This window comes from Sparus aurata, chromosome 22, assembly GCF_900880675.1.
Source record: "Sparus aurata chromosome 22, fSpaAur1.1, whole genome shotgun sequence".
Taxonomy (NCBI): domain Eukaryota; kingdom Metazoa; phylum Chordata; class Actinopteri; order Spariformes; family Sparidae; genus Sparus; species Sparus aurata.
In genome coordinates this window covers 22,919,232-22,933,633 of record NC_044208.1, presented here as the reverse complement: position 1 = coordinate 22,933,633, position 14,402 = coordinate 22,919,232, and the positions used below count along the sequence as shown (strand labels likewise).

The 14,402-nt window shown below is 43.2% G+C and overlaps 1 long non-coding RNA gene across 1 annotated transcript; it reads right to left on the bottom strand.

Moving 5' to 3' along the window:
* Positions 1 to 10,775: 10,775 nt before the first annotated feature.
* On the bottom strand, positions 10,776 to 13,937 carry LOC115574073 (uncharacterized). Its single transcript, XR_003982414.1, has 2 exons — positions 13,517 to 13,937; positions 10,776 to 12,191 (listed from the first exon to the last, which is right to left on the bottom strand). It is a non-coding gene; the product is annotated as an uncharacterized LOC115574073 (long non-coding RNA).
* Between the last annotated feature and the right edge of the window lie 465 nt (positions 13,938 to 14,402).

The following is a 14,402-nucleotide window of genomic DNA, read 5'->3' as shown; positions in this document are numbered from 1 at the left end:
CAAATGTCAAAGTTTCTTGTCAACACCAGAAATCAGCCTCCTCATAACCCGAGCGTGATCTCTCACCTCGCTCACATAAATAACTCTCTCCCAGGATCAGGGGTCAGCTTTGTCTGATCCGCTCCACTTTCTCCCCGCGTCTCTTTTCTCTCCCGCTTTGATTTACGCCCGCCGTATTAAAACCCGGGGCATCCCGCGCTAGAAAAACACGACGTCTTAATTTCTTTGAGTAAATTTTAAGTGGTGCTGGGCTCGTTTTTTGCCGTGTTCAGTGTCAGGTTTTGCAGACTCCCCAGCGCTGCGGGCCCACCTAGTGTGACACTGCACCTCGTAAAGAAATCAAGCCGGAGTTTTGGGAAAGGCTTTTCTCCCCGAGCGAGTGTTGGGTTTCACTGCCAGCCTGTGGACTCAGGCGCGGCAGAGACAGGCAGCGCTAACAAAGACGAGGCAATCCAGCCACCTGAAAGAGGATACACACACACACACGCACCGCAAAGTTCCTCTGCTTTCAACCACACGTTCTCCGTGCGAACCGTACGCATTCGGCCTCTCTCCTGTTTCACTTGCTTTAGATTAGCATCGGCCTCATCGAACACGTTCGAGGGCATGTCTTTGTGTTGTGACAAGTTTCATTATGAGCGTAAGAGGACGTCATTTTTCTTAGAGCCTTTGCCGATGAAAACAAAGCCCGCCTGTTGTAACGCACACATGCACCTTTGACTTGGCTGAATCTCATATATTGAAATATATACACAAATGTTTTACCACATATTTGTTTACCCACACTTTAAGCCACTTCCCAGCAAGTATTTCCCCATTGGCTTTTCTTGGCCAAGTTACTGGCAGTGGTGAGAGAAACACAAACCACATCAGTTCTCTGGAATATAATGTTGTTTTACTGCTGTTAACCCATTATTAGTACCACTCAGTGACGTGGGTTTCCTATATCGTCAGGTTGAATGGTGCAAAATGATCTGGCCTGTCGGGCAGCAGCACTGATCTTTAAAGCAGAAACATACCGAGGAAAATTAAATCTTCGCTCTGACCTCTTTCGTCTTCTTTTGAAGGCCAAAAACAAGACAATATTTCACCCCATGTGTCCTCTCCTCGGGGCATCAGGAGAGGTGTGAGCGGTGATCGTGTTTCTTGGGGTTTTCTTCTCTCAGCAGGTATTTGCTCCGCCGAAGTGGCCTCGAGCGATCACTTCCAGCTCCAGCAGCACTTTCCTGTAGGTGATCCCGACCTCTGACACGAGGAGGGCCGACACATGTCAGCTTCGGGGCTGCATCCATCTCTCACTGCACCTCACAAGTAGGTCAAAATATATCCCAAAAAATGAACGTTATAATAGGATTACTTATAATAACACAAGGCAGGTCTTAACCTCTAAAACCAACATTGATAGCATGTAACCAGGGAACAAAAATTGATAGAGGAGCTAAGAACGAGCCACACCTCAGGATATCTGTGTTTATGATTGAGTTGATATCATGAGGGGATTGTAACATTTAAACATTATAAAATACAATGAAGTGGGGTTTTTTTGCTGGTGGGAAGCCAGTGAGGGATCACAACGCTCTGTTGACACCAGTTGGTTGTAACTTTTTTCTCTTTGTGATCGGACGGACATTGAGTTTTCACTTACGTTTATTTTACAGAGAGTCATTGTAGCTTTGAAAATACATTTTGTGGCCTGGTGGACAGCTAGAAATACTGCAATATGCTTCATTGTTGAATCTGAGAACAAAATATGATGCTAAAGTTGCTGAATGAATCCAAAATTAACCCAGAACTCAAAACCGTGATCTTTAGAGTCTGCACCTACGTATTTTAGATTATAAGTGATTGGGTGTTTCTTACGTAGTCACTCTGTACTCTAAGGTCCTGTCCACACCAGGCCAGGTTGTTTTGCAACGGAGTCCACACGAGTGGTGTAATCAAAATAACCGAGAATAACTCCGTACACACGCAACCGTAAAATCCGCCACCAAGTGATGCAATATATGTGTAATACATATGCCACAGCAATAGGTGGGGATGTAAGCTAAAACGGGAAGGCTGTTTTAACCAATCAAAATAGTTTAAAACAGGAAAGGGGAAGCGTGGCAAATACCAAAACACAAACAACAATGGCGACTCGCAAGGGTGCATCGTTTGTTTGCTAGCAAGAGGAGCAGTCTCCTTCGTTGCTCATCCAGGCACAGCTGGACATGACAGCCGAACACAGCTGACAGCAAGCCAATAAACAACAACTTTGTCACGTCCATATTAGCCAAGGTATCAAGCGAAGCTAGTTAACCTCTAACCACCTTCTGACTGTCGTTACTCTGTGTTTACCTTGCTGCGTGCAATATTTACAGAGGCACGCGCTCAGCTCTGACGTAAGCAATGGAAATATTCGCGGTTCTCATGTCCATACGCAACCGCTGAAACCCGAATCGGCCGAAAACCTCACCCTGGACTCCGCTTTCAAACGACCACGGTTTCAGTGTTCCAAAAGCACGGTTGCATGTGGACAGAACAGTAAAACCGGGAACATAACTTCACGACTGCAAAATTAACCGTGCTGGTGTGGACAGCCCCTTAAGTTACACTATCAGATCCAAGTTGTTCATCTTTTGAACTGAAAAGTTTCACGTCCGTCTGAGGCTTATAAGAGCTTCGACTGTCAGTTATGCAACACTGTTTAAAAATAAATGAGACTTCTATATTTATCAAGGGTTACACAGTATAATACAGTAAATGCAGCCCAGTGCTTCTATCATACCAACACAATGAACACTGCTTGGGTCCAGGATCAATAAACTTTCAGTCTTTCAGTTTCACTTTTAGGCTGAAATGGAAACCTCCATCCATGTTTTGTTTTTGAAACTTAAGATTGTATCATCTTCTTCCAGGATTCAGGCCTTTTAGTTTAACGCTCTTTCCAGCAATTAGCCAGTTCATTGTCTGTCTTACTCACTCGGCTCAGGGGAAATCAGTGGATTTAAGTCAATTAAATCAGATTACACAGCACAGTATTGCTAACGTGTCTTAGGGGAATATTTTTTTAACTATTGCCTTTAGTATTTGTTACGCAACGTGAGGGAAGGACTGTCTGGAATCAACCCAGTGATGATTTTATGCAATAAAGAAGCTTTTAAGTAACTAAAGCTGTTGTTGCTGCAAAATGGATGATGAACAAGAAATGCCTCTAGTTTCCCAACTTCATCATTTTCTAATTAATGACCCGCCCTTTGGGTGGGTGCGTTACTCCCGCCGGGGCGACAGGGTCAGACATGTCATCCGTGCAGAAAGTGTCTGGGTGCTCACGGAAAAAAGTATTTGGAGGAGATAGAAGTGAAATCACCTCTGCAACCGGTCTACTGTGTGAATACTGTGTGAACCTTTATTGTTAGGCACAGGCCGTCGATTAATGTGTAATAAATATGTTAATGATGCCGTATTTTGCATTCAGATGGAGCACATGCAGCGTCATTGTTGGAGAAGAAATCTTTTTTCCCAGTGTGTGATTGATTAGGGCATGTAGCAACAAGGAATGCTTTGGCAGTGTTTTGGTTTTTGTAAGATTCCAGCTCACACATATTCAAGACAAACACTTTCTTTTTCGCAGCTTGTCTTGATCTCTTCCTTTTACTATAAATGCCTGCAGGCATGTGTGAAGGTTCATATGTTACATAAAAAAGGATTAACTCGGTTGCGGTCTTTTTTAGAATAACATCCTGTTCTTTTTTCTTATGCGAGTGAAAGTACTGAACGTGCAGTCGTAGGGAGGGTCCTGCTCTACTTTAATAAACTTTATAATAACACTTGTGCATGCCCACTGAGGAGGACAACCTTTTAAAAATGAATTCATTTCTTTATTGTGCGCGTGTGTGTGTGTGGGTGAGAGTTTCAATGGTTGAATCCTCCCATGACCAGAAAAACCACCACACCAGTCAGTGAATGTCAGTACCTCCCCCCATCGATCAGGCAGAATGACTCATTACTTGCTGCCTTCACTGCAACATGAAAGAAAAGGTCAAATATTCTCCAGATCTCACTTTCTAAACAAACACGGATTGGACACACGGCACCGAGCGTGCGACACTGTGCGTTGTTGATTGCAGGAGTTCTCCTCGGCAAAAACAACGCACTGGGTCCGACCGGCAGGATGTCTTCTGCTGTGATTGTGGAGAAGGGCTGACAACTTGATTAGAGGGAGAGGTGCACTATGATCATCGCTCGTTAATGTCCACAGTGGAATTTTACAGTTTTCTTTACAGCTCTTACAAGCTGAGTGAAGCACAAATCCACTGAAAGTTTTCAAATCAGTCTTTAGTTTAAGTTTTTTCTTAAAGGAAAGCTTTTTCATTTTTTTCATTTCCTTCAGTGTTTTGTATACTGTAGGCTCCTGTGTAAAAAATCTTTAAGTTAAGACGCCAACGGGAGCTCCTCTCTCCCACAGAAAACACTGCTCCTGGAACGCCTCGTCAGCAGGCCCGCCTTTAATTCCGTGACTTCTTGACATCACAAAGTCATCCATTTGTAATTTCTGCCTATATTCATGGTGGAAGAGAAGCTAACTGGAAGCTGAAAGCTCAACAGAGCCGACCGGAGACATGGTGAGTGGTGCTGGCTCAGGCAAGTGTGAGCCGACCAATCAGAGAAGACTGAGTATTAGGGAGGGGGCCCTTTAAGAGACAGCAGCTAAAACAGAGCGAGCGAGGATAGGAACCTGAAAATGTGCATATTTCTCCTTTAACATTTTCCTTGTGTGGCTTGTTTGTTTTGAGTAACTCCACGTCAGCTTAATATAATGTGATACAGAAATGGCTGTATCCCAAAAACTACAAGGAGTTATTTCAAACGCTTGGCACTATAGAACTCAAAACAACTTCAATTTCAACAATATGTGCTTTGATCCAGTGTAGGTCTGATATATAGCATTTCAAGATAATGTTAAAGGATAAGTTCACCCAAAAAATCTACTTCAGTTGTTTAGGAGAACGCTGCAACACAGTTTTTTCTGTGAGGCTCCAGAAATGTTTTGTGGACTACAAAACTTTGCCTGATTCTCCTTCGGCATGGGTTTTTTTTTCCTTAAATATAGTCATTAATGGGTTGATTCAACATTGTGCAGAGAGACATAACGTGTATAAAAGTGGTTTACAAGTGTGCCTCTATCCAATCTTTCATTCATATTGTCCCCAGCTTCGCCCTTTGGACTGTGCTTTGGATTGGTGCCCATGTATATCCATGTGTGTATGCGTACATGGGTGTGCATGTGAATGTGTGTGTCCTTACATTGAATTTGTGTGTATTTTAATCTCACACTCTTGTGCTCAGGAATGCGGTGAAAAGCTTTTTTCTCCAGGGGGGGAGGAGCGGGGCGGCGGCGGACTCCACCTGCCTCTTTTTTACCTCGCGGGTTACTTTCAACGCTTTTGATTACATGTGATTCCAACTCACGCACACACCTTCCAGTGTAAACATGTTTCGACGACATACACAGCTTTACACGCCACATTAAATGCCACAATCGGTCACCGACGCTATGAAAAGCGTTTCAAAGGGCTTTAGGTGTGGCATCATAACAGCGTGAAGTTTACAGAGGCAGTTTATGAATCAAGAGTTTTATGATGCAATCGTGGAACGTGTTGCATTTTTTATGGGTAAGGCCTTTTTGATGTCAGCCAAGTAAATACTTGTGGAGTGAGTTAATTTAAAGTGCGTGCCTTACTGTATTCTCCATGTGGTTTCACTGCTGAAAAATGTGATAGTTTCAAATCCAGATCGAGTGCGTCATCACAAGCCGAGGGGAATCTACAATTTTAATTAAAATGGACAAAAAAGGCCACGTATATTTCCGGCGCGGATCAAAGCAAACCGCGCTGCTCAGCTCGCCTGGAAAAAGCCAAACTCATTCAACTCGTCGTGTAGATTAATCATTACATGTGAAGGGAAAATGAAGGGCAACAATGGTTGTTCTATCAGAGGCAGTCAGGGGTAGGTTTGCTTTACTTTCAAAGACAAAAAGGGGTCAGCATACTGTATAGAAACATAGTTAAAGGGCCAGTTCAACCAAAATGCAAATAAGTACCTCTAGTCGTATTTGTTGATGTACAGTTCCCGTTAAAAACAATTACATTTACTAAGTCTTACTTTAAAATGAATGTTTGCAGGGTTTTTTTTTTTTAAAACACAGGTAATACGTCCGTAGACTAATTTTCCTTTCTGTTTATTTCCAGTGTGACCTGTTTGAAAAGACAAACAGGAAAGCAGCTATGGAGGCCAGTGACAAAGTTAAGGTGGTTAATTTTTTATGTCTTGCCTCAGGTCTCTCTTTCAGACTCGATTCCAGCTGAATGACAATCGGAGCACTGCTTGAACGTAGACAGACAGGCCTTAACTTCTGCGTGAGTCATAGCGTCGCACCACAAAAGGGGTGAAATTAGCGTGTCCACCCTTGTTTCATGTTTCCATTGCTGCCAATCAGAGCCCAATAAATACCTGTGGGGTTTTTTGGCCAGTGTGAAAGAAAGAGGCTGCAGTGGTTGAGTTGAGTGCTAATCTCAGCATGCTAATATGCTAACGGTAATGCTAAAATGATGGTGATAGTCTGTCAGCCTACTTACCCCCATGCATATGGAAAGTCAGGTGAAGTTTCGTAGTCCACAAAATATTTCTGGAGAATCACAGAAAAACTGTGTTGCAGCATTCTCCTAAACAACTGAGGCTGATGGGGATTTGGAAAAGGGAACTTATCCTTTAACATTATCTTGACCTGCTAGGGAGACTTAGATTATGCCAGACGAGCTGCATGAAGCCATTTAATCGATTATTTTTTTGGGGGTGGGTGTGTCGCACGACCTTCCATCGTCATGCGAGTGAGCAGATAATGACTCGGGTGAACTTCTCCCTTAAGGAGATATGCTGTTAATAATGTTCACCATAATTGGTTTGCCTGCCAACATTTGCTGATAAGCATGAAACAACAAGTACAGCTGTGGCTGATGAGAATGTCAATGGATAACGTACCGGATAAATCTGACCTGGTGAAGGTGCTAGATGAGAAAACAGAACTCATATGAGTTCATCCTCTGGGGACTTTGAACTGCTGTACCAAATTTCACAGTAATTCAATAGTCATTGAGACATTTCACTCAAAACTGAAATGTGTTTGGATACCTAAAGTCATCAGGATTTATTGTCTGGGAAACATTTCAAGGCAATCTGTCTGATAGAAGTTGAGATTTTTCAATCTGGACCAAAGTGGTAAGTCTGCCGTCCCTGGAGCCACGCCAACAAAATGAAACTGTTTCCCCTTCTACTCAGGATAATCCACAGCACACAGCAGTATCCATGGGGACTATTTCCTCGGCGGAAAGTATCCAGTAACGCCGTGTAGTCTCTGATCCACTAAATGCAGAGGTTTTAAAGCAGTCCAGGTATATTAAGGCTGTTAAATCAGCGGCCGTTTATCTCGTCCTGACAATGCAGGAACCTGAGGTCAAACTCTGAGGTCGCGGGTCAGCGTTTGCGAGGGGCAGCGCGTCGGGATAAGTGAGTGGTCGTGTGTTTGTGTTTGTGCTTATTGAGGGGTTCGTGTGTGGTCATCAACAGGCCCGGGTGGGATAGTTGTGACAGGCCCACAATGAAAGGCACACACAGATAAGACGGTGTGTGCGTTAGGAAGGCGACTTTAGCTAAGAGATTCCCAAACACACCTGGGGGATGTTCTCACAAGAGATAAAAGCTGAAAGGGGCTGCAGTAAATACCATCCATTAAAGGGCTTGGCATTCAGTATGGGATAAGATTTGACTTTGTGTTCTCATTGTAGGAATTTCACTTCTTCGGGTGCTATTAAGACAGAGCAAGATGAAACAATGAGATTAGCTTTGCTTAGCTCAACAAACAGAGACCAAGGTTTGCGTTCCCGTCTCCTATCAACAGTCAACATTGGTTCTCTTTACTGATGTGCAAGTTGTTCTTAACCGCAAAGCTCCTATTGGTGAGTAAAGCTGATTTTTGAGTCTCGGGTTTTAGACGAGTTGGAAATGAGACTAGAAAAAATAACGCTTTCTTACGAATAGGAACTTTCAAGTTGCAGTCGTGAACATGTAATGCAAAAGTTGAGATCGTGCTCCTGACTCTGCTCTCCTCAGCGCCACAAAACCTTCTTTCAGCTAATTCTTTAGGTTCTACAGCCAGAGAAAAAACATTATGATTTTGATTCAGTCTCTCCACTCTCACCGGTATCGTTTTCAGCCACAGTAGGCAGCAAAAAGTTCTGATGAACTTACCGTGCGACGTGAACATAGTGTAGCATTTAGCTGCTAATGAGCTGTGCAGTTTTCCCAGAAGTCAGCAGAGCTCAAAGGTGTGTGAACTGCTCTAAAATGGGCAAAAAAAAAAAAAAAAAAAAAAAGAGGTTTTATTTTTAGTTGCTGAAACTTAAAGGGGAACTCGGCTCATTTTTACACATCAACGTTTGTTTACAGGTCTTGGGGGAGCTGAGCTGCAGATGTAAAAAGAAAAGTTGAATGAATCTTTTTCTTGGAAATCTGGTAAACTGCAAGATTGAAAATGCTAACATCAGACAACAACAACCAAACTAGCGACTCTAACACCAGCCTGGTCGCTAATGGTACAAACAGAAACAAGCTAAAGTCTAGAAGAGCTGCCTGATTCAATTATTTTATCCCCATTCAAGTTAGCCGGGCGCTAAACCAGAAGTTAGCTGGCTTGGTCAGCAGAGGTCTCCAGTGTGCACACTCTATGCAGAAGAGCCCCGGCCGGAAGATTAAGAATGTATGGAATAAAAAAGACAATATCAGTTTTCATCCATTATCTTTAACTGTCCGTCGTGAGTTCGACAATGTCATAGAAGATCGACCAGCAGATCAGAAACTATTATCATGTCCTTTTTGGAAGACATCGAGAACGACCTGCTTTGTTCTTTACGAATGAAAACCTGTTAAATATGCAAAATGTATTTCGTTACACCATTTTGGAAGAAATTTAACAAATGTCGCTGCTCAGGATCAAGTTTTTCTTCTTTCTCTGGGTAAACAAGGAAACTGTAAAACAGATTAGTGCTTGGAATTAGAAAAACACAAGTCATTTGGGAATCGTAGATACATCCTCGTGAAGATGGACCTGAAGCGTCTTCTCTTAAAATCCACTGACTCCCGGTGTTTTCTTGTTTCTGCTGTGTGACTTCCTGAACATGTGCCGGTCCCAACATATCGGAATATGATCAATGTTGACAGGTCTCGCCTTTGGTCGGGTTAAAGTACAGTATATTCTCTCTCCCGCTCGCTCTTTCCTTCCATTTTTCTTCTTCGCAGACCAAAGAGGCTTATGAACTCTTTGAACTGCTTGACTGAGAGTACACAAAACACCGGCTCACTTACTGGAAGTGACCGAAGGAGATAAACGTGAAGCGACGAGAGAGAGAGGGAGAGATGAAGAAGTGCTGCGGGGGTGGAATATACCGCTCTCTAAAGGAAAGGAAGAACGCCCGAAGAGACGGAAAAGGGGAAGCCATTCTTCTCGCTTGTTCAAGTGCTTGAACTTTTGCTCGCACTTCATCTGAAAAGCCTCGACTTATCTGCTCATCCTAACGAGGTAGCGGGATGGAGGAGGGTAATGAAGGTCGGCTGGACGTGTGCTGCCTCGGTGCGGCACGCTCCTCACAGCTGGGCAGGGTCAGCGGTCGCAGCACCGATTGGCCCGATGATTTGTACCACCGCTATCAGGAGTGAGCGAAGCCACCTGTGCCGCATCAGGTCGAAGAGGCCTTTAGACGTTTTCTGTGAGGAATGGAATGACATTTGGCAAAAGCCGAGTTAGAAATCACAAAGAGCTTCTACGTGCACTGGGACTTGATAAGACAAAGATTCTGCAAGGAGTCATCTTTTCCAGTCACTTTCAAGTGAACCACACTCATCCCTGTTCCAGAAAGTTGCAACAGTAGATCTTTTTTTATACTCTAATCTGAGACGCACTCATCTGCACGTACACGATGGACTCTCTGCAGCAGTTCAAACCAACCTGCCTGTCACCGGTCGGACACATACACCCCATTAATATGTCACACATGCTTGTATGTGTGCACACACGTATGCAGCGAGGTCACATGATGCTTAACAGTGAATGTTATCAGAGCTCATTATCGGGGCAGGCGGTGAAGGTTAATCCCGGGATAATTTATATAAGATTGGGTGAAGAGGTCGACTCTGATAAACCGGTCAGAAGCACCTTGCTGTGCAAATCACTCCTCTCCACAAACCTCAGCAGCAGCTTTTTACCGCGACTCTCACGAAACACACGCCAAGAGGCGAAGACTCGAGACCTACTGAGGGGAGTGAGCCGAGAGCAAGAATGTGTAATTTGGTGCCAGGTGATAAAAGTGTGTGGCAGCCGGCCATTAGGCTTTCGGTAACGGAATGTCTGTTACATTATACACTTAAACAATGTGACTTTCATCCTGACATGCTCGCACACGCGCGTGTGCGCACACACACACACACACACACACACACACTTGTTTCTGCCGGTGAAAGTCATTCATTGATAGTTTAAGCGCAATAAAGGCAAGATAATTCTCTCCTGTGCAGGTTTATGAGTTTAAAAAGTTAAAATTTCCTCATAATTATATTTAGGATTGTTTTTATTTGATATCAAAATAGCTGTCGGTCCGCTGTTGCCCACCAAAATCTGTTTAGGAATATGAGCAATCTGAGAACAATAGGAACTAAAGTCATTAAAGAATAAAAGACGAATAAAATCAAACACATTTTTTCTTTTATTTCAGGTATATGCTCCTTTTTTTCAAGCAATAGGCATTCAATGTATTTCCATTCTGCAACTGTCTCTCTACACACTTATGTAGAAGTTCTGGTTGTCAGTGGCGGGGTCCGCCACTTCTGCACAGGATCCAAACAGCTTTCCAACAATGCACGCATGTAAATCAGCTTAACTCTCTGTAATTTCATCTCATTGATATCGAACCGAACATTTCCTGCTGCTGCTGGTTCACATGAAAAGTATTAAACGTTGTGGCCTTTAATGTTTTTCGACTGTTGAAAAGAAAAAAAAAAAGACATGATTACAAAGACCTTTAACATTGTATTAATTTGATATAAAAACAGGGGAAATAGTCATATTTTGTCTACACATGTGGTAAAAATGAGCCGTTGGGGCCTTTTTACCAACCAACATGTATTTAACAACATGAGCCGTCTGAAACTAAAGTCATTAAAGAACAAAAGCACACAAAAGCAATTCAATTTATTTCCATCCTGCAGAAATCTTTCTACTGTATATAGAAGTTTTGATCGTCAGTGGCGGGGTCCGCCATTTCCGCATTGGGATCCAGACTGCATTTGAACAATGCACACATGTAATCCAGTATGTCTGTTCTGACTTTCATGGGGAATTTAGTGTATTAATCACTGAGTTTTGCAACATTTTTCCCAACAAGACATTGTCAGTTTTCTCTTCTGTTGTATTTCCGACAAAGTAGCTGATTCACCCTGATTTCCTGTCACCACGATGACGTTGATGAATGTGCGTCGATGTGCAGATTGATGCCTGGGGAGTCTGTTTGTTGTACTTTGAACACAGGACCTTTTCATTAAAGAGTGTGTGTGTGTGTGTTTAAACATGTCAGCATAAATGGGGATTACACTCGCACATGTCCTGCATCCAGTGTAACCTTGCCCACTCGAGTGCACAGAGGCGAGCGCACACACCCTGAGTCAGCAGAAACAGGAGCCTGGTCGCACTGTTAATGAACCCAAGTGTTATTCTTCAATTAAACTACGGATGGGTCCCGGGCCGAGGAACTCCTCTCGGGTCTGCTACAGTTACAGTTCCATCCTTGTAGCTCCTGAAAGCTCTCTTTCTCCTTATCTGCCACTCACTCTGCCTCTCTGCTTTCCTGCTCCATCACGCCTCACTTCTCTTCCTACTGGAAAGTCTCATTGTCCCGTCTGTCTTCTTTTTTTTTTTTCTTTCCATCGATGCGCACCGTGAGGTATGAGTTGTAGCAAGCAAGCCTTAATATGTCTGACACATAGCTGCCAACTTATGTCATGACATACTTCATCAGCTCTTTCCACTTCCTCAGTGTCTGTCAGTGAGCCGGAGGAAGGATGTGGTGGTGGTCCTGCAGGGAGCTGTGTGTCCAGCAGAGGGCGCACTGTGTGTGGCAAGTACAAATCACATTAATATCACAGATGAGCATTTGAATCATGTGTTTGTTGAGAGAAACATCTAACAGGAGTTTGTTTGGAGACACTTCTCTGAGAGTTTTTACACACTCCAGAAGTGTCTTTTCATTTAGGTTCATTCTTTGGTTTCTTCTTTTTAGCCTTAAATTTAAACCAGATGAACAATGTGAACCTTCAAACTTATTTTACTCAAGGTCAGGTTGCACTTTACTCTAGAAGAGGACAGAATGAAAAGACAGATTTTCAGGTTTTAACCAACAGAAGCAGAGGAAAACAAAATAAAACATGAAGCCAGATAAATGAAACATGTTGCAGCTTATATTCATTCTCATAGAGGCCTATGACAGTGACACTGTGAATATCTGGAAAATAAATCCAAATTCAGAATTTTAATATTTACTATATAAATGAGGTAATTAGACAAACACAGACATGTTTACTTTTCCCATAACTGAATAAACAAGTTGCTCTCAGAGGAAAACAAGGTCCCCAGAACACTGTTTGAAGCGAGCATGGCGGCAGGGTCCGCCACATGTAAACAAAATAAAACAGCATGAAATTGTGTTTATTCAGTTTATTCAGTCGTGAAAACAAAGAGAGTTTGTTTGAGAATAGTTTTTTCGAGTCATAAAAAAAGAATCAATGAAGATCACTGTCTTCTCCCCCCAAAACTACATAATGCCCCTTTAAGTCCACTTTTGATGTACTTGATCTTTTCTTGCGTACTTCTGCTATTTTTTTTTTTTTAACTGTTAATGAGTGGTTGCCATAGTAACCCTTTTAGGACTTTACACACAAAACATTTGACTGAATGTAAATAAAACAGTTCAAATGAGCTCCGTGTCGAGAGGCCACATACAGTCTGCATGATAAAGGGGCACTATGCACTTTTTTTTTCCCACTGCTGAATACACAAACGGACCTTAAAGGACAACTTTGTTTGACTTTGTTTACATGTGGCGGACCATGCCGCCTTTTCAAGCTTCAGACAGTCATCTGGAGACCTTGTTTTCCTCTGAGAGCAGCTTGTTTATTCACTAATGAAAAAGATCAATATCTGTTGTTGTTATTACCTCATTAATATTGTACATATTAAAAATCTGAGTTTGAAAACCTCATAGTGGCCCTTTAATGCGTCTTATTAATAATCCAACACTGGCACGGGACGTTCATGGTGACTAAATGTGCAACTTCATGACATTTTCTGAGGACTTGTACTTGCAACAGAGTACTTTATGGTCAAGGTGCTCCTTTCTTTATGAGGTAAATCGTGTACATGTACATGCTTAGTCACCCAGTGTCGCAGAGAAGAGACTGCTGTCCTCAGTAACATCATCTTCATCACCACCATCATCATCATCATTATCAGCAACAGTCACGATCGTCAAGCTCTCTCACTATAAATAGCCAGCGACCGTCTTTCTGCCTTCCGGCTCCCTCTTTTTGCGCATTATTCCCTCCTCTTCCTCGTCTTCCTCTTCCTCGCCGCGACGTCTCTCAGCTGTTTGCCTGCGACCACCTGACCGGCAACATCACACACACACACAAAAACCCCCATTCTCCGTCAGTGAGGTGACGGGGGGAGGAAGTCACGACGCGCGAATAAGTCCGACTTTTTTCCAGTGAGCGTGTGCGTCCGTGCCGGGGCGCACTGACCCGGCGCGACGCGGCGACAGACTCATGCCGTCACTCACGGCAACGCTGCCCCGGCGCACGCACGCACGCACGCACAGAGACGTATAGGCTACGTGTCGGGGCACACACTCTCCTGCACAAAAAAAAATAAAAAAAACCCGAGTTAGTGGCCACGAGACTGGAAAATATGAGCGGCTGGACATGAGAAGGTGTGGCGCTCACCTTACCTCCGCCAGGCTGACTTTTTTTTTTTCTATTTCTCATTTGATATTTAGAGTTAGGGTTAGGAAGGAGAGGAAGAAGAAGAAGAGCATCCAAGGTCACATTGTCTCCAGTGTGTGTGCGCGCTCAAATGTGTGTCCTTGCCAAATAGATAAATAAATGACAGGATGAGGTCTAAACGCGCACGAATCCTCAATTATTGAGGGTTATGCTCATTATTAGAGTTCTGCATCTTTCACAGCTGCAGCCGACACACGTGAAGATAATGACATGGATTTTTTTTTTAAAAGGCATGGATCACAAACACAATATCAATATCACCT